This window comes from Felis catus, chromosome B1 (genome assembly GCF_018350175.1).
Source record: "Felis catus isolate Fca126 chromosome B1, F.catus_Fca126_mat1.0, whole genome shotgun sequence".
Classification (NCBI taxonomy): Eukaryota; Metazoa; Chordata; class Mammalia; order Carnivora; family Felidae; genus Felis; species Felis catus.
This window is the reverse complement of record NC_058371.1, coordinates 127480581-127497500: the sequence shown is the minus strand read 5'-3', so window position 1 is coordinate 127497500 and position 16920 is coordinate 127480581. Positions and strand designations below refer to the sequence as shown.

The following is a 16920-nucleotide window of genomic DNA, read 5'->3' as shown; positions in this document are numbered from 1 at the left end:
AAGTTAACATGTGAAAGATAAAGATCCCCGGGAAGATAGAATAAAAGCTTAGATTGAGAATTGATTTTAATGGGGTAAGGATGTTTCTTTGATACTGAAAAAAAAAAAAAAAACATTTTAAGAATGTGTCTGGTAACACTTAAATTTACAGACAATAGGTTGGGAGATTAAGGAAGATCATATTTCATCACTTCAGATGTCTTGATAACAATAGGAGATGAAGTCTGTTGACAGTAATGGGGACAGGTATTATGAAATAGTCTACAAGAAAGTGGGAGGCTTTGAAATAGCTGTTGAGGGAAGTGATAGTGACTGCTAAGTCAAAATAGATAAAAGGATGAATCAGTGTTGCTGAGGATTGAGCTAAAGTTTATGGAAGACTGACACGTTTCATTGCTGCTAGTCTGCACAAGTGTGACTTTCTTCAGCTGGGACTAAACGCCCAAGTATTAGAGCAGAGAAGATTAAAACACCCATATCAAGGTTGAGTTCATCTGAACTTTGCAAGGAGTGAGATGAAAGAAAAGCTAAAATATTCAAGGAAGTATGGTCATGACTGGGGAGATAGACTTGGATAAAATTTTGGAAAAATTAATCAGAATGTCAATACAAAGTTGAAATCCAGGTAAAGTATAAATGAAAATATGAAAGGACTAGTAGGATGAAGAGAGGTAACCAGAGACTGAAATGTAGAAGTTCTAGAGATAAAATATAAATGCTGACCTTGTAGATAATGGCAGAATAGTAGAGGAGGCAAAAGGAATTGAAGTTTAAAATGGCCCAAAATGAGGCAAGAGGGAAGGGTGAATAGGTGGAGCACAGAGGATTTTTAGAGCTGAGGAACTATTTTGTATGTATTATAGTCATGGATCCATGACATTATGCATTTGTCAAAATCCATAGAAAGAGCACACCCTAATGTAAACTACTGACTTCAGTTAATAATGATGTATCAATATTGGTTCATCAGTTGTAACAAATGTACTCCACTAATGCAAGATGTTAATAACAGAACAACAACAACAATAACAAAACTGTGCTGGGTGTAGAAGCATACCAGAGAAAGGGGGTGGTATATGAGAACTTTTTGTACTTTATGCTCAATTTTCCTATAAACCTAAAACTGATTTAAAAAATAAAGTCTATTTTTAAGAAATGGCCCCAAATGATTGCTGTGCAGGACATCTACACAGATACTGAAATCTGTTAGGAGGTTGGTAGGTTTGGGGGTAAAGAGGAATATGTAGCCAGGTCTCAAAGTCTTCAATGCATGACAAGAAAATATGGAGAATCCTGTCTGGTGGAGGTGATAAGACAAGTCTCCTTCAGAAAGCACACATGCAATTGAAAAAACAAAACAAAATGGAAGTAGCATGCATAGGGTCTCACCAATGCGAACAAAACTTAGGTTTCCTGAATATCTGAGAAAACAGACAAACTTCATGGCCTCTAGGAAATCACGAAAGTGATGCACACGAATTCTGACTTTCTGGAAATTCTCACTCAAAATAAGGATAATTTTGTGCCCAAGGCATCCTCAGGTTCTTGATATTTTTCTATGCCTCCCTTGTTCACCTCTGTTCCCATTTTCTGTGATCCTGCACATGGATAATGGGTTATTGCTATGGAAGGTCATGGCACCTGACTGACTGATTCGCTTCAATACCATAGTAGCTAATGTCATCAATAGAGCCTTCACTGATTCTCCAGTGTCCTTCAATTCATTAGACACTGATTCTTTATTTTAATCTCCATTGTTGCTATTACAAACATTTTCCATACTTTTCACATTTCTATTTCTAGTCCCACTCTCCATCCTGGACACCGTTCTCATTTTTAGTGTTAAAGCTCATGGTTTACTGCAAAGACTGAGAATCTAGTGCCAGTCTCTAGATTTCTTACTTTTCAGCTTCCAAATCCTTGCACTTACTCTCTGATCCTTAGTGGCACCACATAATCTTTGGATTGAGATAGATATAGTTGTGGGTACTGGTAACACATATTTAGCCATGTGAGCCTGAGAAAGTTTTTAACATCTTTCAGTTGCAGTGTCCATATCTGGGGAATGCAGTTATTTTGAAGATTAACCGAGAAAATGAAGTAGGAATGTGTTGCAGGGAAGGCAAATGGGACTCATCTGCTGACTCTGATAGATTGTAAAATGTTTCTCAGGCACTGTGTTAAAAAAAAAAAATGAGTTCAACATCTATTTTGCAGGTAGACTGGCAAGATTTGCTGATAGATTAGATCAGAAGAGCAAAGAGAAACAGGCTTTTGCTGATAGATTAAATGAGGAAAAGCAAAGAGAAAGAGCAAAGCCAATGATATCTTCTCACTCAAGGCTTTAGATCTTGTCTTTTCAGCCACAGCAGCAGAAAAAGACTTCCTTTTTTGCCATGTTTCCCCATTTCTACTCACTACTTTACTTCTGCTCATGGTTCTCTCTCCCCCAGAGGCATCGAGTTCCAGTAATTCCCCCTTTTCCCATTCTTGACTGCCTTCAGTATATTTTTATTTTTGTTTTGTTTTGTTTTTATCAGTGTCTCTTCTAAGATTTTATTTTGTTTTATTTTATTTTATTTTATTTTATTTTATTTATTTTATTTTTTAGTATATTTTTAACAGAGCAGTCACTCCTCTACTAAAAACCATTTGACAGCCTTCCCATCCTGAGTAGAGTAAAAACTATCCTTAAAATCATCCATATATTCTGCTCTCCTCACTCCCTTTAGGACCTTGTTTATGTCTCTCTCACTTATCATGCTTTTCTCACATCTGCTAAAATAGGCCTTTTGTACTTTCAGTCCCATTTTCCTATAGTTCTCTTCCCCAGATATCTCTCCCTCCACCTCACTTTTTATTCCAGTCTCTGCTGACAAGTTGAGAGAGGTCCTCCACCCTATTCAAAACAACTCTTACCCTCTGCACTACCTATTCCCTTATCGTGTTTGATTGTAACTTATAACACATATCAACATCTTGCTATGTACCTACTCTTTCATCTGTCTTCCACTCCTAAAATGTAAGCTTAATTGGGGCAAAGACTCTATGCATTTGTTTTACCACTGAAACTTCAGTATCTAGAAAATATTTGTACTTAAAAGAATGACTAGCAGTCAAGTGATCTTTTAAGACATACATTACATAATAAAATTCCTCTAACTAAAATCTTAGAGTGGCATCTCATTATTCCTTTATTAAAACAATTAACCTACTATAGCCTGCTTGGTTTGGCCTTATTTAAAGGAAATTTCCATCTTTATCGAGAGGCTAAACTTGGGCTTTCACAGGTATCATTTTAAGCTTTTTGTCCATGGATTATATATCTCATTATATTCAGTCACTCCTAGTTTACTATAATTGAATTGAGAGTGGGATCATTTACCGGCATAGAGAAAACTAAGGAAATATTTGGGTAGAGAGTGGGGAGTGTAGAATCAAAACTATATTTTGGAAATGAGTAAAAATAGTAACTAACATTTTAAGATAGCCAGGTGCTATTCCAAAGCGTTATGGGTACTGACTCCTTCAATCCTTGTAATAATTCTGTGAAATATATTCAATTATTAATCCCATTACATAGATAAGAAAACCCAGGGACAGAGAGTCTAAGCAACTTTCTTAAGGCACACAGCTGATTAGTAGAAGAACTAGAATATGAATGGAAATTGTGTGACTTCAAAGCCCGTTCCATTAACAACGTGGATGTATCTATTCGAAGTTGTCCACACAGAATATGAAACAAGTAAATTGCAATCCAAGTCTAGAATTCAGGTAAGTAATCTGGGGTGGACAGATATATCTGAGGCTAATCAGGGTGGAATGAATTTTAAATTGCCCCTCTACCTTTCTTTACTCCTATTTCTTTTACATCTTCAATCTCTTTCACATCTTTGCCTCTTCCTCACTGCTTGAAAACTGGTTTAGGAATTCTCTATGTTAAAAATAACCTCCCTATATTTTCCAAGCTAGATTAATTACATATCTTTGATTGCAAATGACAACCCAGCTGGAGTGAAAAGACAGTTGAGTGGTCCACAACTCTCAGGGATGAGACCCAGGCTCATTTCCTCAGGACTTGCTCTCTCTCCATCTGTCAGCACCACTTTCCTTTGTGTTGTCTCATTTCTCGGGCAGTCTGCCCTTTGTTGTTAGCAAGGTGACTTTTTGGCAGACTTAGATTTCAGTCTTTGATCTCCCGGTATAAACAGATTCTCTTTTACCAACAGTGTTAGCAAAGAGCCTCAGGTTCATACACATGCCAGTGCAGGCACAGCTGGAAAGGGCAGTGCCCTCAGTGCCAGGCCAGCACCATGTGCCTACCTCAAGCACAGAGGAAGTAAGCATCAGGGAATGCCGATTCCCCAAGAAAATTGGGATGCTGTTATTAAGAAATGGGAAGAATGGATACTAGATAGGCAAAACAAAAGATATCCTTCAGAGGTTTAAAGTAATGGAATAAATTACATGGAAACTATCAGTGGTTCCATGTATATAAACATAAAATCACCAATAAGTCAAAAACTACAATAACTAAATTAAATTACAAACAGGCCCGAGAATATTTTCAAAAGTATGATGTATTGTTAGCATCATTGCTTTATTGCTACACAGAGAGGTCATAAAATCCATAAGAAAATACAAGGAACCCAGTAGATAAAGGTACAAAAGATACGAACTTAGAGTTTCAAGAGGAAACTGATAGACAACATAAATCTAAAAGGAAATCTACCGTAATAGAGTAGGGCAATTAAAAAATTTTTTAAAAAGATAAGTATATAAGATATGAGTAGTTAGTGCTTCTATAAGGAAAAAGTGGCCCCTCTGTGTTATATAACTTGGACCCATTTTATATGCCTGTTTCTTAGAAAAATAGAGCATCATTAGAATTAGAGGTACAAACTTCAGTGAACAATGTGTATGACAGCATTGGCAATTAATGCAGGTACCATAGGGAATTTTGAAAAAAGTAACGTTTGAAATTAACCAAATAACAATTATTACCACTTATATAAAGCTTACTATTGCTGACACAATTGTACATACTTTGCATGTATTAGCTCCCTATACTCACAGCAACCCTATGAGGTAGACACTACTATTATACCAATATTGCAGATGATGAAACAGAGTTAGAGAGACGTAAAGTAACTTGCCTGGAGTCTTAGCCAAATTGTGGAAAACTCATGATTCAAACCCAGGCATGCAGTTTGCATCTAGCATCCAAATGCTTGATGCCCTTACCAGCATACAGAGGGGAAGAGAGTTCTAATGTAAGTTTTGCCAGAAAAGTATTTAATAAACCAAGCCACATACCAGTGAGGGAAATAATACTCGGAAACAGTTCAACACAGGCTTTTAGGACCTGCACATTCAAAGAAGATTTAGATGGAGTTAGAATGGGTATGAGTAGAAGACAAAAAATAAGATTAAATGGAAATGGGTTTGGAGAGTAGCTAAAAACTTTTGTACGTCTATAGTCAAAAACTTTTATTTCTCAAAAACCTGTCTTTTCTTTCCCTTTCTAAAAAACTTAAAACTCCTGAAAAAAGCATGTACTATTTTCTGCAATCTGTGTATCACTTCCTTCTTACGTTTTTATCATACTCCATATCATTCAGCTTCAATCTGCCTTGACTGTCTTTACTCTGTTCATCTTCCTAAATTTTCAACCCCAGTTAAACTCATAAGGCTTTTAAACCATTCCCATATCTTGGTAATCCTGTCTTCTGAGTACATCTTTTCCACTTTTCAAACTGCCCCTTTGGATCATAGACACAGAGAGAGAAAGGAGACAGAGACAGAGGGAGACTTTTTCTTTGCATTTTTTGAAACAGAGGGTTGATGTTGTGTTTATTCTGTATGTCAAGCAGAATGCCCTATATTCATCTGTTCATCTCCACACATTTTTGAATGCATGCTATATTCTGGGCACTGCGCCTAACATCATAGATTCAAAAGAATGGAGGACATTGTTCCTGCCTTCAAAGATCTCATAGTGTATGCAGAAGACACGTGTGTAAATAAATAATTAAAACACAGTGTGATAAATGCCTTAGAGTAATAAACACAGGATGCCATGGCAACACAGGGGTGAAGTGGCAGCCTCCACCTGGGAAGCTAAAAAGATTTCACAGAAGAGGAGAAATTTGAGCTAGGTCTCCAAGATGAGTAGGAGTGTGAGAGGAAACAATAAGATAATTCTAAAAGCATGTTTACCATGCTAAAGAGTTTAAACTTTATCACTTAGCCAGTGAAAAATATGAAAAGTTTTTACATAAGAGAAAAATAAGATTTAATTTATGTTTAAGAAAGATAGCTGAAGTAGGCCCAAGGATGCATGGAGTGAAGAAGGAAAAAGATGACTTTTCCAACAATTTAGAGAGGACTAAAGGAGTGCCTAAACTAAACCAACAGAAATAGGAGATTAATAAAAAGAATGATTTTGAGAAAACAATCAATATTCCAAGATATAATTACTAGAAGTTGATAACTTGGAGGAGAAGAAAAGGAGGCATTGAGATTTGGTGGGAAATTTGGCAGAGGAGAATGAGCAGACAGACACTCAATGACAGAAATAGGGCATTAGAAAGAGGGAAGACTGGGAAAGGACAAACACGATATACAGCTTGGCTGTAAACATTTTGATTTGTTGTACCTGAAGAACATTCTAGAATTACTGTCTAGGAACAATTAGTAAATATGCATCTGGAACCCATGACAATGAGGTCTCAAGCCCCTAAGTTTAGGAAATATAGATATTCCTGTAACCTCCATTATAACAATGAAATTGGGATTATTGGATTAATATGAAGATCATGCACTAAATGATTATTTAAGGTCTGAAATTATTGCACTGAGCCCGGATAGGAGGGCTGGTGTTATTTTGCTACTAGGACACACGAAAAAGCTAGAGGGAAGAGAGAGCTCACTTTGGGAGGAGAGTTCAGAAGACTTCAGTATGTGGTGAGTTGCCCCCTTGCTCATCCACACAGGAAAAGGGAATGCTAAGAGCAGTTGGGAAAATGTCAGGCATAAAGATAGGCCCCATAAAATTGGGCCTATCAGTGCCACCAGAACAAATTTCAGGAGGCATGACAGTTACCACCATATTCATCTCCATTCCCTAAGAAGTAAAGTTTGGAATGAATCCCTTGGTCTTAGACAAGGCAGAAGGAGTTAGCTGTGAAGAGGTCAAAGCTGCCTCTTGAGCAAGCCATCCAGTGGGATAAGGAGATGGCAATGTACAGAAGCCATGCTTGTAGATGAAGGGGGTTCTTAGTGAGGTGCCTACAGACACCCCATGATGCAAAAGCTCCTTACACAGTTCCAGTGTATCTTTCCATTATTGCAAACCATGCCTAGAAATATCTGTATCCACCAATGAGACTTTACTCACCAAAGAATTCCTCCCCTGCACACATGCCTATACAGTGATATGAAATGAAAAAGTAGCTTTGCAAAGGGAGTCAGGATGAAATGTGTATAGAGAAAGGCAGTCCTTATAGAGAATTTAAATAGGACAATGACTAAGATTATAATTCTTAATGTAAACTAAACAGGTATTAATGGACTAATTGAGTTTCCCAGAGTAAGTCAGCTATAGTCAGTCATGAAGTTCAAAAAGTACATATGGTTATAAGAATGTGTCTGAATGGTGAGTGCTCAAAAATAATCCACTGTATATGCATATAGGATGGAGTTAGGGCATAGATATAGGAGATCATACAAGCTGTGGTGTGTGAGTAGAGAAGAAGAAAATGCCCACAAATATTTGTTGTTGATAAGGAAGGATTTTAACACTGATGAAGGAAAAGGATAAAAAGAGATCTGTGAAAGGAAATAAATTATGTAGATTAAAATGACTTAGTGAATGGCTTTAGGAGTAATTTTCTAAATTTGCAGGTGATATTTAATTGGCAGACATTGCAAACAGTAAGGAGCAATTCAATCAGATAAAGTACTTGAATCATTAAGTACTTGGTCTAATAGATGGCAAGTACAGATAACTAGTGAATAATAAGTCTTGAATCAAAGCTAAAGAACAGAGAATATTTACCAAATGGAATGATACTGTCCAGGGATGTCTCTTAGATTTAAAGAGAACTTATAAGCAAGGACAACCCAAAATTCAGTAAAAATATCTGTAGACTTAAAAAGATATGGTGGGTTATAGGCTATACATTAACAGACTACTTCATCAATCCAAACTAAGATGATATAAAGACCAGTCCTATGATGAGAAAAATCTCATAACTAGGGATATATATAAATCCTGAAATTCACCGTTGACTCTCCCTGCCATCTATTACCCTAGATTTTCATCTGTCTCTGGTTATGGTTTGGGGGTAAATTTAATAAGTAAGATAACTTCCAGGCATACAGGAGAGTGCAGTTTTGAGTGAAGATATTCTAAGTAATTTTCAAAGAACATTTTAACTATGAAATTCTGTATAATTCTATACACATAATCTCAGGGCATTGTAGTTAGGTTGATTGGTCATTTTTATTCAGGATGCTAATTCCATTAGGATGCTCATTCTGTGTTAATCTGGAAATTATAAACAGAAAAACACACTCAAGCAAAAGAGTATAATAAAAACTTATTGTGGCCTAGAAACATAGTTGGTGTAATAGAGAATGAGCCCCCTCTTTCTCTGTGCTTCTGCAATATTGGGTACTGTATCTACTAAATATAAAGATTAACTTTAATATTGAACAGAAACGAAAACATCCTTATTACAACATCAAAATCATACTTAGAATCCTTTAAAAATTTGCTCATATCTAGCAGTGAATGTACCATTCCCATTTGAGGAATTTGCTTTAAATTCATATACCAATATCAAGATATTTAGAATATTTAGAAATAGAGCCATACATTGAGAGATGATTGGAGTTTACTCTTGCCTGTCATTTGGATACTATAGATTTCAGCTGTTTTAAGTCTTAATCATTTTGAGTTTCTCTTTGTAATTTGATGACATTATAGTGACAGGCCTTAAAATAAATACAGATTTCCATGATCAAAAAACAAACAAAAACTGAGCATCTAGCAAGTCTCAACTGTATCAAGGGAGGAGGTGACCACAGAGGTTCCCGATACCTGTCTGAGGACATCCGACTGTGTCTCATACTCATTGCATATTTCACTTAATACTGCACAGAATCACTAGGAGAATAGCAAGTGTAGGTTCACTTCCTACATGCAAACTGTTTCTGGGAGCTACCTCTTTCTCATTTACAGAGAACTTACCTTCTCCTGATCTGGAGCTCTAAAAACATCTATCATGGCAGTCTTAAGTGAATTCTAGACTGAAAATTTTACTGTAATGAAAATAAAAATCCACTCAATTGTAGTCATTATCCTTGGTTTGCATTTCATTGATTTGTGGATTTGCAATTTAGGCATTTCAGGCAGAGATTTCTTCTATATGCTCTGTTCACAAGCAGCCTTAAAATGACCTCTCACAAAGTTGAAAAAGTCTCTACATCACTTAAAAAACTCCTTCTGATGATCCTTTTCTTTGAAGATGGCAGCATTCCCTCTTGGGAATTGCAGAATTGGTATTATTTTTAAATCCCTTTTAATGCTGCAGGATAAATGCCTGAACCACTGCAATTTATAAATAACTTTGTAGCTTGAGTCTCACTCAGCATTAAGTAAGTATTTATTGGGGCCTAATGTATAGCTGGCATTGTGGGGAATGCATAAAATATCAAACACAGAATTCTTGTTCTCCAAGAGCTAGATAGCTAAATGAGAGGTGGGGCAATATGCAAACTAGATGGAGAGATCCAACATACATCCAATACTTTCTTTACTATCTACTCTTCAGCTTCTGCTGAACTCATCCAGTCTCAAGAATTTAATTATCATCTATGAGTTAACCATTTCCAAAGTTGTTTCTTCAGCCCAGGTATCTCACTGGAACTGCAGACACTTATTTCTTACGACCTACTCAGCATTTTCTCTTAGATATCTAACGGGTATCCCAAACATTATATGCTCAAAACAGAATTCCTGATTTCACTCTCCTCAACCTGGTCTACCTAAAGCCTTCCCTGTTATAGTAAATGGCAACTCCAATCTTTAGTTTACTCAGTCCGAAACCTATAAATTACCCTGACTTCTCTTTTCTCTGCCATACCTCATACACTATGCACCAACAGATTTTTCTGGCTATAAATCTGGGATATATCCTAAATTTGATCATTTCTCACAACCCCACCACTGCCCATTGGTGCAAGCCACCATTTTCTTTCTTTGTGACTACTTCCATAGCCTCTTAACTACTTATCATGCTGTAGCTGTTTCTTACTGTAATCTATTTTCAACACAGTTGCCAAATGGATTATTTAAAAATGTAAGTCAGATCATACCACTGTCTCCCCAAAACCTTCCAAGAGTTTTTCCAAGTTATTTAGTGTGAGAATTATTCAGATTCTTATAATTGCCTGTAATGCCTTAATTGCTCATTCATATACATGCATATCCACTAACATGTCTTAATCTTTATGTCCTAATTACTTTCCTAGTATGAGTATTGCTTAGGGGCAAATCAAAAGTCAGAAAAATAAGAGTAATAATTTAAAAGCATACACATGCCAATTTTTTTAATGGATTAGTGAATAAATATTAGGCAGGCAGTTAGGAGAAAGAGATCATGCAGAAACTCTAAAAGCAAAACAATTTATCATATTTAGCAAGCACACTATGGTGGGCATGGCCAACTCCACAATTTTTTCACCTATAACATTGGGCACACTATTCACCTTCTCATAGCCTCTGACCTGTCCTCAGTGTTAATAGGGTAGTGATACCTCTTGTACAAGGTTGTCCAGCAAGCATGTGTGGAGGTGTGCCTCAATATGAGGACTGAAAACATTAAAACCTAGGCTACTCAAGTTGGAAGCTCTGGCTAATGGCTTGATATGGGAAAAAACATAAAGGCAATGACTTCTTCATAATAACAGAGATTTTCTTTGGCAACACACTGCCTGACACCTATTCCTTTTCTGCCAAAATTTAGGTTTGTATAAAAACACATATTTCCTTCACCATATAACATAGAACATGCAAGTCCAAAGACTTTTTTTTGTTTGTTTTTGTTTTTGTTTTTCAAATCTACTGTGGGCAAAGCAGTGTGAAAAATACTTATTAGGAGGATAGAGGACAATGAACATAAAGCTCTTGCTTCAAGAATTTTATAATTTGAAGATAAAACAGATATTTATAGGATGAGTGCTACATAAGAGATACAGGAAAAAAAAAAAACAGACAAAGGAAGAATAATGGTAAGCTCCAGGGAGGGAAATGCCATAAACTCCGGTAAAAATACGAGAGAGAGAGAGAGAGAGAGAGAGAGAGAGAGAGAGAGAGAGAGAGAATATTTATATAAATAAAATATAAATTTAAATACTTAAGCCAAAATATTTAAACTGAAAAAGAAAAACTGGGGTTTGGAGACTACTGAAAACTAAACTGTTCCTAGAAGGACTTTAAAATTAGATCATTATGTGAATGGGCATGGGGCCTGATGAAGAGAGAGAATATTGGAGAAGGGATGGCGTGTGGTTTCTTGGAAGAGGCTTAGAGATAAGAGTGACAATATAGAAACTAAACTAATAATACTGCTTTTGTGAGGCATCTGGGTGGCTCAGTTGGTTAAGCGTCTGACTTAGGCTCAGGTCATTATCTCACAGTTTGTGAGTTCAAGCCCTGTGCCGGGCTCTGTTCTCACAGCCAGGAGCCTGCTTCAAATTCTGTCTCCCTTTCTGTCCCTCCCAACTTGTGTTCTGTCTCTCTCTCTCTTTCTGTCTCTCAAAATAATAATAATAATAATAATAATAATAATAATAATAATAATACTGCTTTTGTCACTATGGTGGGTGTCAGTGACAAAACATTATCTATTAAAATAATAAAACATTCATTTCTAGAAATATCAGTGTGGCAAGCTCCAAGAAACATTTTTCAATTGAATATGCACTAAGTTGCAAGATTAAACATCTATTCATTATAATAGGCAAGAAAAAGGAATATTTCTAAAAATCATTAAAAGGGAATGATTGAATTAATCAGAATATCATCATAATCAGTAAACGCTTGTTGCGTGCCTACCATCTTTTATGTGCTGATAATTTAAAGGTGACAAAAATAGTTCTTTAAAGTTCTGTGCAGCCTTAAAAAAACTGACTTGGGGCACCTGGGTGGCTCAGTCGGTTAAGCGTCCGACTTCGGCTCAGGTCATGATCTCGTGGTCCATAAGTTTGAGTCCTACATCAGGCTCTGTGCTAACAGCTCAGAGCCTGGAGCCTGTTTCAGATTCTGGGTCTCCCTCTCTCTCTGCCCCTCTCCCCCATTCATGCTCTGTCTCTCTCTCTCTGTCTCAAAAATAAATAAACATTAAAAAAAATTTAAAAAAAAAACTGACTAGTTCTATGTGGGGTGTGTGTGTGTGTGTGTGTGTGTGTGTGTGTGTGTGTGTGTGTTTTACTCAAAGATTATATTATTATATTAAATTTGGGGGAAAATATACATTAATATGTAAAAACAGAAAAGAGTCTAAAGGACTTACATCAATCTTGAAACAATGGCTATCTATAAGGAAATGTAGAAAAGACTGCTAATTGTCCTTAAATATCTATTCTCTTCTTTTTTAGTAATACAGCTCCTGAGTTATAGCCAGATACAGACTGGCCATAATATATATTTCCTGGCTATTCTCTGGAGATAGTGTGATCATGTGACTAAGTTCTAACCAATGGAAATTAAATAGAAGTATACTACAAAGCTTTGTTTAAAGCAAGGATTCTTTTTATTCTGCTGCTCGTCATGCCTCCTCACTAAAATGTCAGTAAAGTGGCTGGAACTCAATCAACCATCTTAAATCATGAGTTGAAAGCTATGTACCGAGGAGAGCAGAGCAAGAGAAAATTAGTCTGATTCCTAACACTAGAAACTTTATCAGCCTGGGTCTGTTAGTTATAGAACTTCTATATGATGTTTCAGCCAGTGATATTGTGGGCATTTCTTCTACTTGTAAGAAAAGAATAGGCAGGTTTTATGTTTTCTCCCTTTAAAAACTAGAATGTATTTGTAATATTGCTTTTACAATTTAATATTCAAATTTATTTTTCTTCTTAGTTTTGCTTTTTTATATTGTATCGATGCCAACCTTATTAGCCAGTGCTGTAATACATATGCTTTTCTGTTGTGTTTTGTTTTTACATTGAGCCGTTTTACATGTTGAGCTAAATGGACTCATATGGTTTAACTTATCTGACAAATTCACATATTTTATTGGAAGTCTAAGCTAGAAAATCCCTATTCCCACATTTTTAACAGCTAAAACTTGGGAAAAAAAACTTTCTAATTAGCTGACAATATTCACTACCCTCTCATATTTGAGCATTGCCAAGATGCTCCTCTTCTTATGTGTCTACTGAGTTTGGAAGACAGTTTTACAAACTATGGTCATGAACTTTGGGGAATTTGTGAGACTCCTATTCACTTTTTCAAGCAAATATAAGCATCCAACCTCCCTTTTTAAATTTTCAAATGATACGTTCAAATAACTATAACAGAAGAAAATTAAATACATTACTGTAAATTAAGGAAGGGTGGCTCTCATCAACCAGAAGTTGTCAGATTTCAGGAAAGCACAGTCCTAAGAAATTTTAGCTTTCCAGGTACCCTGTACAAATGCCATAAATTGCCCTAATTTGGAAGAGTACAGAGTGCAGCTAAGAGCAAGCCATGAGCTCAACCGAAAGCATAACATTTGACTGTCTACTCACTGTTGAGGCTCAGTGGCACCACTGTTATCCTCTGCGTGGCTTCTTGTTCTCCAGCAGGCAAGTTAGTGTTCAGTCACATGGTGGTCCAGGGTTCCAAGCACAGCAAGATAAAGGGCAAGCTCCACTGCGCAAACCTTTCAAGGCTCTACTTGTATCATAATGCTTCTCTCCCACTGAGTGCCACATCACTGGCTAATCCCAGATCAAAAGGATAGGGAAATAGGCTGGACCACCTTGTGGGAAGAGCTGTAGGGTCACATGGCAACAGGGCATGTGTATGGAAATGGGAAGAATTTTCTGGTTGTTTTTGTAATCTGTCATGGTGATAGGTGAGGTTAATAACATCAAGAAAGAGTGGAGGATTATAAACTGAAATACTTAACAGAGAACAGGCAAAGATAAATGAGTGAAATTGGATATAAGTGCATATGCATACACTGTGCTTGCATGGTGAGAACTAAAGTTAATTGGAAATTTCCTGCACTTTCTAAAGGGGCAGCTGCCTCTCAGATCCATGAAAATGTATTGCTACATATTCCAATTTTTACAAAAATGCCAAGTTTGGACTGTTGCATAGAATCTGCTAATTTTGAATTGTGGCTAAATTACTTACTTTTTTAAATTTGTAAAGTATTAAATACAATATAAATAGTATAATTAATAAAGTTTACTTAGATAAATTTGTTTCCTACAGATAGTGAGGGCTCATAGGTAAATTATAAAATATGATAATATATTAGGTACCCCCTGAAACTCCTTAATTTCTACATAAAATAAATAATACTTAACAAATTACCTGTTCAAAATACGATGAAACTAAAATTAATAAAAGTATTTTAAGCAACTACAAGATAAAATCTCAAACCACTTGAAAATTAAAAATAAGCAAACAAAAATTAAAAAGAGCAAACCCTCCTAAACTAGTTTTAGAGCAAAAGAAGAAATAAAAACTAAACATACATTCTATTTAAAAAATAAAGATGGGGGCGCCTGGGTGGCGCAGTCGGTTAAGCGTCCGACTTCAGCCAGGTCACGATCTCCTGGTCCGTGAGTTCGAGCCCCGTGTCAGGCTCTGGGCTGATGGCTCAGAGCCTGGAGCCTGTTTCCGATTCTGTGTCTCCCTCTCTCTCTGCCCCTCCCCCGTTCATGCTCTGTCTCTCTCTGTCCCAAAAATAAATAAACGTTGAAAAAAAAAATTTTTTTTAAATAAAAAATAAAGATGAAGAACTACAAAAAATTGTTTTTGAAACTTTTAAAAAAATGTGAATTTTTAAGGCCTATTTAATTATTAAATTAAAATAAGGAAACATGCTTTCATCTTAATAAATAAAATAATAAAACCCCAATGAAAACTACTAAAGTTTAAGTTATAATAAAGTAAAAATTCATATTTTAAAATTTATAAATATAGAATTGGTAAAGGGAAAAAAAATCTCAGTTCTTTGAAAATACCCAAACAAAAACAAACTTCTGGCAAGTCTGGGTTAATAGAATGGGATGCATAAATAGTTACATTGAAAAAGAGAAAGTGTATATCAAATAAGGAAAATGTTCACAAGTTTAAATAGATAATAAACACAACTCTATAATAATTAATTTGAAAAATCTTAATAAATGAATTATTGTCAAGGAAACATCCCATAATTAAAATCGACTCAAGAAAAAAAAACTATAATTATTTTTCAAATATACCAAAATTATTTATAAGCAAATTAATCAAGGTTATTATTTATTTTCTTCATTCCTTTCAGGAAAGAATAGGACAAATGATAAAACATTTCATAAAAGTTATCCAATTACTTTTATAAAGCTAGAATATCCCCCCAAACAAAATCTAACAATGATACCACACACAAAAAGAAAACAATATGAAGTATCACTTATGAATATGGATATATCCCAAAATCCTAAAATATTTAAATTTGACCCATCGGCAAATTAAAATATAATCAAGTATTACCAAATAGGATTTATTTCTGAAATAGAGTAATTATTTAACATGAGGAAATTATATTACTCCTTGTTTTAGATTTATTAATAAAAACAGGTAAAATGCATATAATGATCATAAAAAATGACCAAAATATAAGTGTCATTTGAGATCAAATTGGGAAAGAGCAGCCACATGCATTTGAGACTCCCCATGCCTCATTCCCCAAATTATAAAATCACCTACAAATACAAATAAAATCACATCTGACCACAGAAAATCCCACACAGAGATCACTATATTCTTCAAATTATCTATAAGTATATAAAATCCCAACAGAAAATCCCAACAGATTCAGTTGGAGTCCCAACTGAGATTACAAATCTATGAGAAGAAGGAGAAGAAAGACTTAAATGACTCCATAAGAAAGATGAAAGAGATTATGCATGAAGCAGCTCCGTAACCCTCAGAAAGAGAAAATTTAATTTAGCAAGTGTTAATGTGTGGAACACAAACCTGGAACTTGGTAAACCGCAGCACTAGCTAAGGGGAAGGGACTAAGTGGTAAGTGTGCCACAGCAATAACCTCAGGGAATCATCACTTCCTGGAGGAGAAGCGAAAATAGAGAAGACACGTGCTCTTTGCAGATGTTTTAATGAAGGTAAAGTGAGGGTAGTAAATGAGGAAAATTAAGAATCCTGTAGAAACTAAACAGAAACCCCCTCTTAAAAACAAAAACAAGAACAAAAACAAAAAAAAAAACCTCCCATTAAAGAAACCGTATGTTACTACAATGACAGAAAGAAGTTCTATTGAACTAGGAACCTTGTTTACAAATTATCTAGGAATATAAAAATAATTGGACAGATTCCATTCAAAACTACTCAGAGTATGACTCAATACTTTGGTTTATCAATTGGCTTATCAAAGTTTTTCTCATATAGACAACTACAAAGAAAAATGAAATTGTGACATAAAACTCCAAATCAAATTAAAAATTTCACACAAGCATTTGATTGTTTTTCAAAAAAAAAAAAAAAAAAAAAAAAGAAAGAAAAGAAAAATAAACAGGAACCCCTGCGTGGCTCACTTGGTTAAGCATCAACTCCTGGTCTTAGCTCAGGTCATGATCACAGGGTATTTGTGAAGATTTACTGAATTAATCATTGAAAAGTATTTAGTGCAT

At 35.5% G+C, this 16920-nt stretch overlaps 1 protein-coding gene and 1 long non-coding RNA gene across 3 annotated transcripts in view; one reads left to right on the top strand and one right to left on the bottom strand.

Moving 5' to 3' along the window:
* LOC109499067 overlaps window positions 1-14010 on the bottom strand; it is a 50034-nt gene extending 36024 nt beyond the window's left edge. Inside the window, exon 1 of the long non-coding RNA XR_002156193.3 lies at window positions 13804-14010. This is a non-coding gene — a long non-coding RNA (uncharacterized LOC109499067). The remainder of the gene's footprint in view (window positions 1-13803) is intronic.
* GRID2 (glutamate ionotropic receptor delta type subunit 2) overlaps window positions 1-16920 on the top strand; it is a 1434457-nt gene that overhangs the window by 1112795 nt on the left and 304742 nt on the right. The window lies entirely within an intron of this gene.